The sequence below is a fragment of the Astatotilapia calliptera genome, unplaced genomic scaffold, assembly GCF_900246225.1.
Source record: "Astatotilapia calliptera unplaced genomic scaffold, fAstCal1.2 U_scaffold_138, whole genome shotgun sequence".
NCBI lineage: Eukaryota > Metazoa > Chordata > Actinopteri > Cichliformes > Cichlidae > Astatotilapia > Astatotilapia calliptera.
The window spans coordinates 8,983-26,086 of NW_020535661.1; the positions used below are offsets into that span (position 1 = coordinate 8,983).

At 38.9% G+C, this 17,104-nt stretch overlaps 1 long non-coding RNA gene across 1 annotated transcript; it reads right to left on the reverse strand.

The window, feature by feature from the left end:
• Nucleotides 1–10,022: 10,022 nt before the first annotated feature.
• On the reverse strand, nucleotides 10,023–10,741 carry LOC113017500 (uncharacterized). Its single transcript, XR_003271490.1, has 2 exons — nucleotides 10,231–10,741; nucleotides 10,023–10,153 (listed from the first exon to the last, which is right to left on the reverse strand). It is a non-coding gene; the product is annotated as an uncharacterized LOC113017500 (long non-coding RNA).
• Nucleotides 10,742–17,104: the final 6,363 nt, after the last annotated feature.

Below are 17,104 nucleotides of genomic sequence, written 5' to 3' on the forward strand. Positions count from 1 at the left end.
GGCTCTCATAACACCTGAGCAGTGCCACAGACTGATTGAATCCATGCCACACTGCATTGCTGCAGTAATTCAGGCAAAAGGAGCCCCAACTAAGTATTGAGTGCTGTACATGCTCATACTTTTCAGTTGGCCAAGATTTCTGAAAATCCTTTCTTTGTATTGGTCTTAAGTAATAATCTCATTTTCTGAGTTACTGACTGTGGAGTTTTCATTAGTTGTCAGTTACAATCATCAAAATAAACACTTGAAATGTATCAGTCTGTGTGGAATAAATGTATACATTATACAACTTTCACTTTTTGAATGGAATTAGTGAAATAAATAAATTTTTTGATGATATTCTAATTATACGACCAGCACCTGTATACGTATGAGTTATGTATAAAAAATGTCTATATGACAAGGAATATGCTATCTCTCCTTCATCTAAACTTTATAAAAAGAAGATCTCATTGCAGACAGAACTTAAATTACAAATGACACGATAAGATTACTTACACAGCTTCGACATAAGTACTATGAACACGGGGAAAAAACAGGTAGTATACTAGCAAGGCAAATTAAAGAAGTTGCAGCTTCAAGACTGATTACAGAAATAAGAACTAGTGCAGGGCAATTAACAACTGACCCAAAGAGAATTAATGATGTATTCCGAGAATATTATAAAGCACTTTACTCTTCAGACTTAAAAAAAGATCCAAACATAATCGAAAGTTTTTTCGATTCTATTCAAGTTCCATCTATCAATATAGAACACAAACGATTGTTAGAACAACCAATAACATTAACGGAGATAAATCAGGCTATTCAAAGTATGCAGTGCTCAAAAAGTCCCGGTCCGGATGGGTATAGTGCTGAATTCTATAAGACCTTTAGTGAACAAATTTCACCCGTTCTTTTGGAGGTATATAATGAAGCTTTAACTAAAGGATGCTTACCTTCAACCATGTATGATAGCACTATCTCTCTAATCCACAAGCCTGGTAAGGATCCTTTGGAACCTGGTTCGTACAGACCAATAAGCCTATTGAACGTAGATAACAAAATATTGGCAAAAATTCTGGCTATGCGGTTAGAGATAGTTCTCCCAACAGTTGTGTCGGAGGACCAAACGGGATTTTGTAAAAAATAGACAGTTATCTTTTAATATTAGAAGGCTATTCAATATTATATATACACATAATACTTCTGATCAATCCGAAATACTACTCTCATTAGATGCAGAGAAGGCCTTTGACAGGGTTGAGTGGGATTTCCTCTTCTCGACCCTGTCAAAGTATGGCATAGGCCCTAATTATATCTCCTTTGTTAAGCTGCTTTACACAAAACCTAAGGCCTCGGTTAATACAAATAATATATCTTCTAGTCCTTTCCTCCTCCACCGCTCTACAAGACAAGGGTGCCCTTTGTCCCCATTGCTATTTGCACTTGTGATAGAACCTCTTGCCATTCAATTACGCTCTACAAAAGATTATAAAGGAATAAGGAGATTTGGTGTAGAACATAAGGTGTCTCTCTATGCAGATGATTTGTTGTTATATATCACTGACGCTACTAAATCATTGCCAAAAATTATGACAGTTTTAACTGAATTTGGGAAAATTTCTGGATACAAAATCAATTTAACAAAAAGTATATTGTTTCCAATTAGTTCTTTAGAAAAATTAGATAGCGCCACATTGATCTCGTTTCCTTTTACAAGCTCAAATACCTTCAAATATCTTGGAATAACTGTAACCTGTGAATTCTCTGGCCTTTTTAAATATAATTTTATTAATTTATACCATCTAACTGAACAGAATTTGGAAAAACTGTCTAAACTGCCCATCTCCCTTGCTGGCCGAGTAAATATCATTAGGATGAGCACTTTACCCAAATTTTTATTTTTATTTCAATGTATCCCAATATTGATCACAAAAACTTTTTTAAGAAAATAGACCAGTTAATTTCTCAGTTTATCTGGAACAAAAAGACACCCAGAATAAAAAGATATTTCTCCAAAGAGCCAAGATTACAGGAGGAATGGGGTTGCCTTGTTTTCAATTTTATTATTGGGCCTGTAATATACGTTGTATGTCATTCTGGGGCGGGGAACATAGACCTGATTGGGAACGGATGGAAAGTTTGACTTTTTTCTCCAATACTCTTAAATCTTTGGTTCATTCAAACTCAGATCTGGGTAAGCATAAATGTAAAAATCCGGTAGTGTCTGGCTCACTAAAAATTTGGTCTCAAATTAGAAAGCATTTTCATTGGCGTCAATGTTCAATCTTTACACCATTAATTCATAATCAAGCATACACATTGCTCTCAGGATCAACATTCCAGCTATGGACTTCCAAAGGGATACATACAATCAAGGATCTGTTTATTGATAATCTTTTTCCTTCGTTTCCACAACTTCAACAAAATTTTCCATAGAAAACAGAGATTTTTTTTTTTTTCTTTTGGCCTGTCCCGTTTGGCTCTTTTGCCATCAGAATTGTTATCTAAAGGCAAAGAAAGATGCCCAACGGATTTACTTTACCAAACTGACCATCCCAGCCTTGCCGTAATGGTCCATTTGATTCACCTTTTATTGTTTATTTTATTTTCACTTACTGAATACGGGACAGACTTGACTGGGGGAAAGAAGGGGAGAAAGAAAGAGGGAAAGAGAAACAGCTGAGAAGAGGGACGGGGGAGAAGGGCAAAAGACAAAAACCAACAGAACGGGCAGAGAAAAAAAAATGCATATATCAATCACCTGGATCACCTGCTGAGAAAGAAAAAAGAAAGCAAGCAGAAGAGAACAAGAGTAATAGAATAAACAACATCACAATGATATATGGGAATATGACAGTAAATACTAAATGTTAAACATTATTGTGCAGCACATAAGATCAACAGAACACAGTGTGCTTTGAGGTAGGAGCCAAAAAGGGTGTAGTTTGTGGGTGTGATCACCCGTGTGTACACCTGTGAGCATGGACGCGCTTGTTTTTTAAAAGGTTCCTTCATGTAATAATCTGCTAGAGGGTGTGGGGGGGCCACAGCCCCGTCCTCCAGGGCATGAAGCAGGTGTGGAGGAGATCAAAACTCCAGACATCCAGAGGCCCCCAGAACACAAGAGACCAAGGAAGACCACCAGAGGGGCAGCTGCGCCACTGTCCCGGAAAGAGCTGAGGAGAGTCCCAGATGAGGGCTCACTCAGCAGCCGCGGAGAACAGAGATTTTTTCAAGTATTTACAAATACGTCATTTTATTAAAGAAACGTTTCCATCCTTTCCCAATGAACCACAAAAGCTAGTTTCAGATGATCTATTCTTAATGAACCCGCTAAAGAAAGGAGCTATTTCTAGGATCTACAACCAACTTTTGCAAATAGACAGTACAACTACATTGGACCACTTGAGAAATGCTTGGAGTGAAGAACTGGCTACTAACATCACTAAAGATCAATGGACTAAGGCACAAGAACTGGTTCACTCCACTTCTGTCTGTTGCAGGCACGGACTGCTACAATTTAAGGTCTTGCATAGGCTCCAACTGTCTAAATTGAAGGTTTCAAGGATGTTTCCAGGGGCCGATTCAAGATGTGATCGATGTGGCCAGAATTCTGCCTCATTGTCACATATGTTTTGGACATGTCCTAATATCGCTACCTACTGGTCTAAAATATTTAAAACTTTGTCTGATATTTTTAAAAAACAGCTCCCCCCAGACCCAGTAATGGCACTATTTGGTGTAGCTACAGTTAAAAACTTAAATAATAAACAAATTCGTGCTCTGAGTTTTATAACATTGCTTGCAAGACGCCTTATACTTCTAAATTGGAAAAATAAAGCCCCCCCAACTCATTCTGCTTTATTAAGAGACACAATGTATCATTTACAGCTGGAGAAAATTAAATTTTCATTGAGATAATGTTAAACAGTTTTACCTAATTTGGCAACCCTTTATAGATTACTTTAATAAGTAAAACTGAGAGGTTTGGCCTCCTCTCATATCTGCCCCAAGATTATATATATGGGTCTACGCAGGTGTTGTGGTTTTTTTTTTTTTTTTTTTTTTTTTTTTTGAGAGGGGGGGGTTTCGTTTGGTTTTTTTTTTTTTTTTTTATTTTTTTTGTTTTTTTTTCCCTCTCTCCCTCCTTTGAATATACTTATTTAGGATAATAAATGTGTATGTATAGACATAGATATGATTGTTTATATAATGATAATTATATTTTATGTAAAAAGGATGGGGAGAGGAAGGAAGGGAAGGGGAAAAAGAGGGGAGGGGAAGGGAAGGGGGGGGGAAGAAAAAAAATGTCTATAAAGCAATAGTTTTGTTAAAGCCTTGAAATAAAGTTAAAATTCTGAACTTGATTGTTTAATTTAAAATCCACTGTGATAGTGTAGAGATAAAATTACAAAAAGTTATTCAGTCATAACTTATAACTTTGTCCCTGTTTTTCAAAACAATTTTTTAAACTCATAATTTATTTTACTGTCATTGTTACTGTTATCAGTATTATTCTATACCACTCCTGATTTCCTCATGCAGTACCATATTTCTTTAGCTCATCAGCATATACGTTCATTTTGACTTTTTCTGTACTTCTCCATCAACACTCTTAAAGCAAACATTGCATCTGTAGTGCTCTTTTGCTGCATGAAGCCATGCTGTTGCTCACTGATCATCACCTCTCTTAACCTAGCTTCATCAACTCCTCTCCATATCCCCACGGTATTGTTAGGAAAACTACATGGATGGATTTAGTGGCAGAAACACACACGGGCACAAGATAGTTGTGATGCAAGTTTATATACAATGATGGGGAATATTTACAAGGGAGGGGGCTATATACAGTGACAGGTAAAATGTGCAAGGAGAGCAAAGCCGAAGAGATGAGACAGAGCCGAGGTATGTGGGTGGGCAGATGACGCACCGGAGCTACCTGAAAACGAGGGACAACCAGAGTTTACGGGGTAACGTCGACAGCCGAGAGTTAAACTAAAGTGGACGGGGAGAGTTGGAGAGCTTACTTGAAACACAAAACTACAGCTGTAGCAGTGATCACAGACTGGTGTGACGTAGCTCTCCGTCAGGGATCCACAGTAGCCAACACAAAGAAACTAGGCAGGCGAGCAGGCAGCGGAACAGGCTAAAACAAAGGAGAAGCAGGCAGAAGATGGAAGAGAGATACTCCCTACAGCTTATGACAAAATTTGATCCGATTTGATTGATGGCCCTAATCATGACCTTTTGACCTCCCCCCTCCCCCCCGGAAGTGTGTAATTTGATCCCCTAAGCGTGTCGAATTGCATCCTGAGAAGGGAGGGGCAAACCCCCGGTGCATCCGGAGAAGGGAGGGGGGAAACCCCCGGAAGCGCGCCACCTGTTGTGCCACCTGTTGTTGGAAAAAAAGAAAAAAGTTTTTAGAGGCAGGGAGGGTCTGCGGCAGGGGAGGGGAATAAAAGCAGAGAGGAGGCCGTCACAATTTCTAAGCACAGACACAAGATGGATCCTTTCATTCTGCAGCCCAGCAGCGCTCCTGTGTACTTGGACGGCGAAGAGATCTGCTCTCCCGAGGCCGCGAGCATGGGAGGCAGCAGCTGGGGAGATCAGAGAGGGAGGGAGGGTTCCTGAAGCATAGGGGTGACGCAGCAGTTGACTCTGTGCTGTATAGAGAGACAGAGCGGCAGATAGTTTTCCACAAACTCATAGTTTGAATTCTGTTTCAATATTATGACAATTTTCTCTGTTTTTTTTTATTTTTACAATAGCGGATGTAATTTTACTTTCATAAGCTGCACCGGCGCTTGTAATGGGAAAAAAATTCTGCTTATGCATTAATGTAATTAATTAACTTATTTATCCTTAAGTAAGGTAATGACTTGAGTTCTAATGCTTTTTGTCTCTTGAGTTAGCTGTCAATGTGGGATTTTTTCCCCTTTTTGTTCAGTTAAAGCTGCCTTTCATTCTTCAACACAGCTTAAACTCTAATAGGTAAGCTTTCTTGTAATTTCTTAGTTCTGCAGGCTTCTTGAAAGACATCCAAGACTCTTCTTTGGATGCTGGCTGCCTTTTGTTTTGTTTTCTGTCAAGATGATCCCACACTGCTTCGATTATCTTGAGGTTCGAACCCTGGAGAGATCAATCCATGACTGATGCGTTGTTTCATCCAGGCATACTTTGACTACATTGGCAGTATGTTTGCGATCATTGTCGTACTGAAAAATGAAGTTGCTGCCAATCAGACACTACGTGGTATTACATGGTCGATCAAAATCTGGTGGAACTTTTCTACATTCATAATTTGATTAATTTGGATAAGAGCTCCAACAACACTGGCTGAAATCCAGCCTCAAAGCACGGTAGAGTATCCACGCTGTGTTAAAGACGGCTATAGACATTCACTGTTGTATCTCTCTTCGGACCTCTTCCATGCATATTTCAAATTTGGATTCATTACTCCATAAGACATATTACAGCTGATTTCTTTTTCCAGTCAATTTCTTGTGTAATTTGGCACACCTCAGCCTTATTTTTCTCTGTTCTCCTTCCTTAAGAATGGCTTATTAACAGCCACCCTTCCAACTCAGATAACTTTTGATGAGGTTTCATGAAATGTTTACAGCACTTGAGTTACTCGCCACGGCCATCCTAAATGCTAAGAACACTAAACTTTAATTCTAAATTACATAATTAACGTTAACCAGAAAAAACAAGCCAAAGTCGAAATGTTGCTGAGCTGACCTGTGGTATGCTATGTCTTCTAAAGCACGTATAATGTAAACAGAACTGGTCTTTGCACAGAAGCCTGTGGAGCTTCATAATTAACCTCAGTGTGTGAAGAGGACTCTCCATTTAATAATAGCTGTAATAAAATGTTATGGCCGACGGTGTTAAACGCTGCACTTGGGTCTAGCAGGGAAGATTTCAACTTTTCAATATGAATGAAGGCTGAAAACTGATTAGATTAATGTCTGATGATCTTTTCTGTGCTTCTTCAAGTTTGTAACACCAAACATATTAAAGGATGGTGTAAGGTTCACAGGAAGAGTTTAATTAGACACACATTTACTATTTTTCTTTATACTCTTTCTTTCTTGACATGTTTAATATGATTACTATCAGAGGAGAAAATGAACCTTGTGTAGTCTAAAAACTTTTTTATTTAATCAAACTGTAATGTTGTTGAACTCTGACGGACGTGTCTTTTAATCTTGTCAACAAATCCTTAATCACCTAAATGTGCCATTTATCATCTTGTAAAATGTTCCCTCTGCTTCTGTTGCACATCTCCCCGGACACTCTCTGCTTCACCAGCCCTGTGCAGCTGGTCCAACCCCTGCCTGCCTCCTTAAACTGGGGTGTTTAAATCTCTTTACCTCTGTTGTGAACTTCACACAAAGTTTGTGGTAACAAAATCAAACTGACGAGGATCTCGTTTGAAAAACACACACACTCACGAGACAAAATAAAAACAGACTGCTCAAAGCAAAAGCAGAGCCCTCACAGCTGGTAGCACAAAACACAGTGACAACGTGCGTATCAGATACCCTCAGTGCCAAAAGCATAAATATGAAAAAATGTGATCACCAAGATTATCCTAAAAATGGCATTGAGGTGCGTGTTACAGTAAAAAAAAAAAAAAAAGTAGCCAAATTTTCATCTGAAAATGTTGAATTTTAGTAAAAACAATGCTCTGTAGTTTGATACTGTCGTTACAGACAAAGCAGATGTTTAAAGCCTTCGGACGCTCATTTGAAACGCACACATTCTCCTTATCAGCTGGAAACATTAAAGCCGTAAAATGACTTTTTCAAACGGATAAAAACTATTGAACAGCAGCAATGTTGAGCCTGTTCCAAAATTTGAATGTACATGTTTTGAAGGTGCGGGTCTTGTTGAATTATTAAACATACATTCTTTAATTTTTCGAGCCACAAAAACAACAACTTTTAATTTTCTTCTGCTTGAGTATCGGCCTCGGGTAGCTCTACTTATCATTGCTCAGTCAGTTGTCTGTTTGTGCTACTTTTTTTCAAGGAGCACTGGATTATTGGTAAGGGTGACTTTATGTGTTTAGCTACTTAAGTGGAAGTACTGTGGATAGTTTTACCTTACATACATAGATCTACCAGTACAGCTTCTGAGGTATCTGTTTACAAAATGTTATAATCTATTCAAAGGTTCTTTGCAATTTTACATTGATAAACATTATCCTTAACACATTTGGCCCACATAAAGTACTATGGCCATCACACGGTCATTTAGAATTGTTTAAATAACTCGTGTCTTAAGTCCTTCCATCAAACAGAAAATAAAAAAAAAAAACATGGTTCACTTTTACATCACAAAATGTTAGAAATATAAGCCGTTCATAACAACCTGAAAGGCTGGGAGTTTAAAATGCAAACCGATGGAAGCAGAAGTAGAAGACTATAATGTCACAGAGCACACGGTGTCTATTATTGTGTAGACATTTATAAATAAGAGCTTAATAAAGATGCTTAATTTCTTAAGAAATAAACAGGTGGAGTGATCTTTATCAAAAGTGGATGTTGCATCTGTGGCTAAACCACTGTACCCAAAAAACTTTAAAAATCTACTGTGTGTGAGGCTGTGTAAGTAAAGCTTGCCCTTCACACCCACGTGTAATAAACCATTTGTTGGGGGTTGTGGATTTGGCACCTCAGCATTGTGAAAGTGGGGAAACATGTTTCTGACTGTGCATAAGATTTCTGCTTACAACTTAGAATCTCAGTTCTAAATGAAATTCAGATGTTTTTTAAGTATGGCTAATGTATTATTTGACTTCTAAGGCACACACACACACACACACACACACACACACACACACACACAAGAACAACACAGAGAAGAAGAAGAGGGGGTAGTTTTACTACGCATCATAAAAACGCAATCATTCATCTTCCGACTGTATCTTTCTGTTCTGGCTTTAGAATCATAGGTTGTTTACTGAACCGTACTTTGGGAGTCATACTGTTGTGATACTGGGGAGAAAAGGGTAAGGTTTAAACCATTACACACAAAACTTGAAAAACCTAAAGAGTGTGTGAGACTGCTAGCTGTGTTGTTCAGCATTAAACTCATCTACAAATGTGTTAGTAAAGAGCAACTTGTGCTTCTGTCCCATTAAGCAACGGTTTAACAAATTTCACTGCAAACTATAAAAGGAATCTGGATTTAAATAGAACATAGTAGTGCAGGAAACACTAGTATAAGGTGTCTATGGAACAAATCTCCTTCAGCGTTCAAATGACCAAAGTGAGGCCTACAGGCGTTTCTCTCGGTTGGTTGTGTTCAGGGAAAAAGCAGCTAAATACGCTGAGACTGCTCCGCATTGTTAGCGAGTTAACTCTGGATATCTGTAGGTTTGTCAAACTTGGAGTGAACAAAAGCAGAAAAACAGTAAAAGATGCAGACAGTGAAAGTCTGGTTTATTTCATGAACACAGTTTAGATCCGTAAAATGAGGTTTGATTAAATTAAACTCTTATGAACAGCTATGAACTCTACCTCTCTGCTGATGTGTTCCAAACAAACAATGTTTTCTACACGTCCAAACTGTGTGCTAACTACCTCACACCACTGTGTCTGGGATCCGAAAAAATAAAAAGTTAAAACGCTATACCTTGCGACAGTTGTGAAGTGCTGAGGAAACTACTGTGTGTCTGATGGGGTGTTTTTATATAGGTGGACTTGGTTTCAGTTGGCCTCTGACATGATAAGATAAAATAAAGGAAACTGATTGTAATGGAACTACAGTGCTGGGATGCTCTTGATAAAGGGAGCCTCTTTTATTGTTTTATGACTTGTTTTGCTGACTGTTGGGGGCCTAACTGTAACCAACTCTGTCTAACTGTTGCAGAGTTAAGAATCTGTAGTTTTTAGAAGTAACACAAGAAAAGTTTATTTCTAAAGGAATACCTGTTGTTTGTGGTGCTCTATTTAAAACTATTAGTGTCATGAACCGAAGTTCAGCGCACAAGCTGGACCCAGAAGCAGAGCCAACACACACAGGAGTACGAGAAAATAAACTTTATTTTAACTGAAGGTGTCCCGGGAGGGTAGAAGGAAAACACGCGTGAAACTCGAGAAACCAAGGGACCGGGAGATGAGTCGCGCAGGAACGCCGAAAACGGGACTGTGGGAGGCTGCAACAGAAAAAGGACAAGAATTATTGGGGCGCGGGGAAATAGCAGCATACGTGGGGGAAGAGTATGAGTCTTACGGTGACAGCGGGGCCGTGGGAGCCGGAGGGAGGGGTGAGGGTCCGCGCTAAATTTGCAAAGTTACTGATTTAAAAATTATATTTTTGAATTTTTAATTGCATGACAAACATACGATAGACTCTTGAGCATATTTATATAGCTAAATACACAACGGTATAACCGTGCTAAATAAAAGAGGTCCAAGTACCAAAGCACTCTAATGCAAGCCTCTAAACTGCATGTTGATAAGTACGTGAAGCGTACCTCTACAGCTGAAAACAGATTGTATCCATACTTTGAGGATCTGCTGAATTGTTTTTAATGGCACTTTTTTTTTTGATGAACTGCAGATGATGATGAATTCCTCTTTATTGTAGAAACAGTCCCTAAGCTGTTGTTGCTCATACTTACCGAGTTCCCTAGCTACTTCCTTACTATGTCAGTAAACCTTTTGAAAAGGGAGCTGCTGTAGATTTAAAGAAACACCTTAATTGAAGCAAAGGCAAAAAAATTGGAATGAATTTTATGTGACTGTAAAGCCGACAATAAGTGAAAATCCAAAAACGCCTCCAATCCTAATGATCTCCCCCTCTCTCTCTCTCTCTGTGTGTGTGTGTGTGTCCTCACAGAAGGAAGGTCACGACAGGAGCTTTTTTCAATCAGTTTTTACAAGAAGTGTAGCTCATACAATGGTATAAATGTATTATTTGCGATACTTTATAAATATGAACCTCTAAAGATTTTGAGTTCGTGCACATTGTGAATCAAGAATCGAAATATTTGTATCACATTGATTTCTATAAAAGCATTTTGTTTATGGGGATAATGCGACAAATCTTTTGTGACCCTATTAATGATCAATGGTAATTAAAGTGGAACCCTGGCTCTGGACATTTTCATGACAAGTGACAGCGCAGACATCTACTAACGAGAGAACATGTTTTATCATCATAAACACGATGATAAGACGCATCGTTAAAGCGTCACTTCAGTAATGTTGACTCGTGTTTTTTAATAGATGAATTAAAACACTAAACTCTAATTTCTGTGGTTATTTTAAGTTTACTGAATATAACATGTGGTAAGACGACGAGTTTTACTTCTCATGTTATGTGTATCTATTTATCATGTATGCTACTTTGCTCTGTGGACTGTAAAATGTTTCATTGTGTTCATGAAATAAACCAGACTTTCACTGTCTGCATCTTTTACTGTTTTTCTGCTTTTGTTCACTCCAAGTTTGACAAACCTACAGATATCCAGAGTTAACTCGCTAACAATGCGGAGCAGTCTCAGCGTATTTAGCTGCTTTTTCCCTGAACACAACCAACCGAGAGAAACGCCTGTAGGCCTCACTTTGGTCATTTGAACGCTGAAGGAGATTTGTTCCATAGACACCTTATACTAGTGTTTCCTGCACTACTATGTTCTATTTAAATCCAGATTCCTTTTATAGTTTGCAGTGAAATTTGTTAAACCGTTGCTTAATGGGACAGAAGCACAAGTCGCTCTTTACTAACACATTTGTAGATGAGTTTAATGCTGAACAACACAGCTAACAGTCTCACACACTCTTTAGGTTTTTCAAGTTTTGTGTGTAATGGTTTAAACCTTACCCTTTTCTCCCCAGTATCACAACAGTATGACTCCCAAAGTACGGTTCAGTAAACAACCTATGATTCTAAAGCCAGAACAGAAAGATACAGTCGGAAGATGAATGATTGCGTTTTTATGATGCGTAGTAAAACTACCCCCTCTTCTTCTTCTCTGTGTTGTTCTTGTGTGTGTGTGTGTGTGTGTGTGTGTGTGTGTGTGTGTGTGTGTGTGTGTGTGTGTGTGTGCCTTAGAAGTCAAATAATACATTAGCCATACTTAAAAAACATCTGAATTTCATTTAGAACTGAGATTCTAAGTTGTAAGCAGAAATCTTATGCACAGTCAGAAACATGTTTCCCCACTTTCACAATGCTGAGGTGTCAAATCCACAACCCCCAACAAATGGTTTATTACACGTGGGTGTGAAGGGCAAGCTTTACTTACACAGCCTCACACACAGTAGATTTTTAAAGTTTTTTGGGTACAGTGGTTTAGCCACAGATGCAACATCCACTTTTGATAAAGATCACTCCACCTGTTTATTTCTTAAGAAATTAAGCATCTTTATTAAGCTCTTATTTATAAATGTCTACACAATAATAGACACCGTGTGCTCTGTGACATTATAGTCTTCTACTTCTGCTTCCATCGGTTTGCATTTTAAACTCCCAGCCTTTCAGGTTGTTATGAACGGCTTATATTTCTAACATTTTGTGATGTAAAAGTGAACCATGTTTTTTTTTTTTTTTTTTCTGTTTGATGGAAGGACTTAAGACACGAGTTATTTAAACAATTCTAAATGACCGTGTGATGGCCATAGTACTTTATGTGGGCCAAATGTGTTAAGGATAATGTTTATCAATGTAAAATTGCAAAGAACCTTTGAATAGATTATAACATTTTGTAAACAGATACCTCAGAAGCTGTACTGGTAGATCTATGTATGTAAGGTAAAACTATCCACAGTACTTCCACTTAAGTAGCTAAACACATAAAGTCACCCTTACCAATAATCCAGTGCTCCTTGAAAAAAAGTAGCACAAACAGACAACGGACTGAGCAATGATAAGTAGAGCTACCCGAGGCCGATACTCAAGCAAAAGAAAATTAAAAGTTGTTGTTTTTGTGGCTCGAAAAATTAAAGAATGTATGTTTAATAATTCAACAAGACCCGCACCTTCAAAACATGTACATTCAAATTTTGGAACAGGCTCAACATTGCTGCTGTTCAATAGTTTTTATCCGTTTGAAAAAGTCATTTTACGGCTTTAATGTTTCCAGCTGATAAGGAGAATGTGTGCGTTTCAAATGAGCGTCCGAAGGCTTTAAACATCTGCTTTGTCTGTAACGACAGTATCAAACTACAGAGCATTGTTTTTACTAAAATTCAACATTTTCAGATGAAAATTTGGCTACTTTTTTTTTTTTTTTTTACTGTAACACGCACCTCAATGCCATTTTTAGGATAATCTTGGTGATCACATTTTTTCATATTTATGCTTTTGGCACTGAGGGTATCTGATACGCACGTTGTCACTGTGTTTTGTGCTACCAGCTGTGAGGGCTCTGCTTTTGCTTTGAGCAGTCTGTTTTTATTTTGTCTCGTGAGTGTGTGTGTTTTTCAAACGAGATCCTCGTCAGTTTGATTTTGTTACCACAAACTTTGTGTGAAGTTCACAACAGAGGTAAAGAGATTTAAACACCCCAGTTTAAGGAGGCAGGCAGGGGTTGGACCAGCTGCACAGGGCTGGTGAAGCAGAGAGTGTCCGGGGAGATGTGCAACAGAAGCAGAGGGAACATTTTACAAGATGATAAATGGCACATTTAGGTGATTAAGGATTTGTTGACAAGATTAAAAGACACGTCCGTCAGAGTTCAACAACATTACAGTTTGATTAAATAAAAAAGTTTTTAGACTACACAAGGTTCATTTTCTCCTCTGATAGTAATCATATTAAACATGTCAAGAAAGAAAGAGTATAAAGAAAAATAGTAAATGTGTGTCTAATTAAACTCTTCCTGTGAACCTTACACCATCCTTTAATATGTTTGGTGTTACAAACTTGAAGAAGCACAGAAAAGATCATCAGACATTAATCTAATCAGTTTTCAGCCTTCATTCATATTGAAAAGTTGAAATCTTCCCTGCTAGACCCAAGTGCAGCGTTTAACACCGTCGGCCATAACATTTTATTACAGCTATTATTAAATGGAGAGTCCTCTTCACACACTGAGGTTAATTATGAAGCTCCACAGGCTTCTGTGCAAAGACCAGTTCTGTTTACATTATACGTGCTTTAGAAGACATAGCATACCACAGGTCAGCTCAGCAACATTTCGACTTTGGCTTGTTTTTTCTGGTTAACGTTAATTATGTAATTTAGAATTAAAGTTTAGTGTTCTTAGCATTTAGGATGGCCGTGGCGAGTAACTCAAGTGCTGTAAACATTTCATGAAACCTCATCAAAAGTTATCTGAGTTGGAAGGGTGGCTGTTAATAAGCCATTCTTAAGGAAGGAGAACAGAGAAAAATAAGGCTGAGGTGTGCCAAATTACACAAGAAATTGACTGGAAAAAGAAATCAGCTGTAATATGTCTTATGGAGTAATGAATCCAAATTTGAAATATGCATGGAAGAGGTCCGAAGAGAGATACAACAGTGAATGTCTATAGCCGTCTTTAACACAGCGTGGATACTCTACCGTGCTTTGAGGCTGGATTTCAGCCAGTGTTGTTGGAGCTCTTATCCAAATTAATCAAATTATGAATGTAGAAAAGTTCCACCAGATTTTGATCGACCATGTAATACCACGTAGTGTCTGATTGGCAGCAACTTCATTTTTCAGTACGACAATGATCGCAAACATACTGCCAATGTAGTCAAAGTATGCCTGGATGAAACAACGCATCAGTCATGGATTGATCTCTCCAGGGTTCGAACCTCAAGATAATCGAAGCAGTGTGGGATCATCTTGACAGAAAACAAAACAAAAGGCAGCCAGCATCCAAAGAAGAGTCTCGGATGTCTTTCAAGAAGCCTGCAGAACTAAGAAATTACAAGAAAGCTTACCTATTAGAGTTTAAGCTGTGTTGAAGAATGAAAGGCAGCTTTAACTGAACAAAAAGGGGAAAAAATCCCACATTGACAGCTAACTCAAGAGACAAAAAGCATTAGAACTCAAGTCATTACCTTACTTAAGGATAAATAAGTTAATTAATTACATTAATGCATAAGCAGAATTTTTTTCCCATTACAAGCGCCGGTGCAGCTTATGAAAGTAAAATTACATCCGCTATTGTAAAAATAAAAAAAAACAGAGAAAATTGTCATAATATTGAAACAGAATTCAAACTATGAGTTTGTGGAAAACTATCTGCCGCTCTGTCTCTCTATACAGCACAGAGTCAACTGCTGCGTCACCCCTATGCTTCAGGAACCCTCCCTCCCTCTCTGATCTCCCCAGCTGCTGCCTCCCATGCTCGCGGCCTCGGGAGAGCAGATCTCTTCGCCGTCCAAGTACACAGGAGCGCTGCTGGGCTGCAGAATGAAAGGATCCATCTTGTGTCTGTGCTTAGAAATTGTGACGGCCTCCTCTCTGCTTTTATTCCCCTCCCCTGCCGCAGACCCTCCCTGCCTCTAAAAACTTTTTTCTTTTTTTCCAACAACAGGTGGCGCAACAGGTGGCGCGCTTCCGGGGGTTTCCCCCCTCCCTTCTCCGGATGCACCGGGGGTTTGCCCCTCCCTTCTCAGGATGCAATTCGACACGCTTAGGGGATCAAATTACACACTTCCGGGGGGGAGGGGGGAGGTCAAAAGGTCATGATTAGGGCCATCAATCAAATCGGATCAAATTTTGTCATAAGCTGTAGGGAGTATCTCTCTGATGGATCCTAAAAACATGCAGCTCAATAGCGTGGAATCAGCAGATTCAGCTTGCACTAACACGTTACCACTTGTGACAGCGACAATACTCCGACACCAGACGTCCGTAACTCAGCTCCATAAAAGCGCTCACTGATGACATCCGATGCGCCGCAGGTGTGCCGGAATGCCATCAAGCCCCGCCTCGCCTACCTATGCCAAAAAGGAAAATAAAAACCAAACAACAACAATACACCTACCCACCACCTCCTAACAGGTATGGCTCATTAAATGTATCCCTCTCTAGTTACTATAGTTGTATACATTATCTTTTTTCTTAGAAATTGGCAGAGGTGGGTAGTAACGAGTTACATTTACTCCGTTACATTTACTTGAGTAAGTTTTTGAAAAAAATGTACTTTTAAAGTACCTTTTTTGCACGATACTTTTTACTTTTACTTGAGTACATTTGTGAAGAAGAAACGGTACTTTTACTCCGCTACATTTGCAAAATTCGACTCGTTACTTTAAAAAAAAAAAATTAGTTTAACACATTAGGTAACATGCCGCCAGTGGAGTTTCCGGTAACGTTTTTACCAATGAGATGTGGCCATGCAGTCACATGACCAGTTTGAAACTCGGGCGGGCAGAGCGGCCCAAGCGTTTCAAAGTAGCGGACACACGGAAAGAAGAAACATGAAAACATGGCAGAGTCTACGCTAGAGCTGAAGAGGATGAACAGCATTTTCCTCACATACAAAGAATGTTTCGCTTAAAAGCAGTACAAAAGAACAGTTATGTCTTCAGTGTCGGTGTCTTCAGTGAGAGCGAAAACAAACCAACTTTTCAGCGTGAAACAACTCAACTCGTGTAACCTGAGGAAATGCTACGTTTTCTCTAAATATCTTTTTAGCTGTGGTTAGCTGGATGTCAGTCTTATGTTACAGAAGCTGTGTCGAGCTCGAGCTGCGAGTCATATTTTTGGCGCTACGTTGTAGTGAGATAAGTTTGTTTTGTGCAGCTGTCCTGTTTACTGCTCGCTGGTTAGCTAGCGTGAGCTATAAGCAGTGTTGGGAAGGTTACTTTTAAAATGTATTCCGTTACAGAATACAGAATACATGCCCCAAAATGTATTCTGTAACGTATTCCGTTACGTTACTCAATGAGAGTAACGTATTCTGAATACTTTGGATTACTTAATATATTATCGTGCTTTTTACAACAACGTGAATGTACTATTGCTGTGTGATTTATTACTATTACTGAAGGTCCGCGACTCCGAACTGTAGTAAAGGGACCTCTGACTAATACGGCGGGGTCCCTGTCGGCTCATAGCCGAAAAATAGCTTTACTTTGTTGTGTGGGTCAATTTTTCTTGCGAGAGACAGAGAGAGGCGTTGAAAGACTGCTCCAACGGAACTTATTGTTTTCGGAGG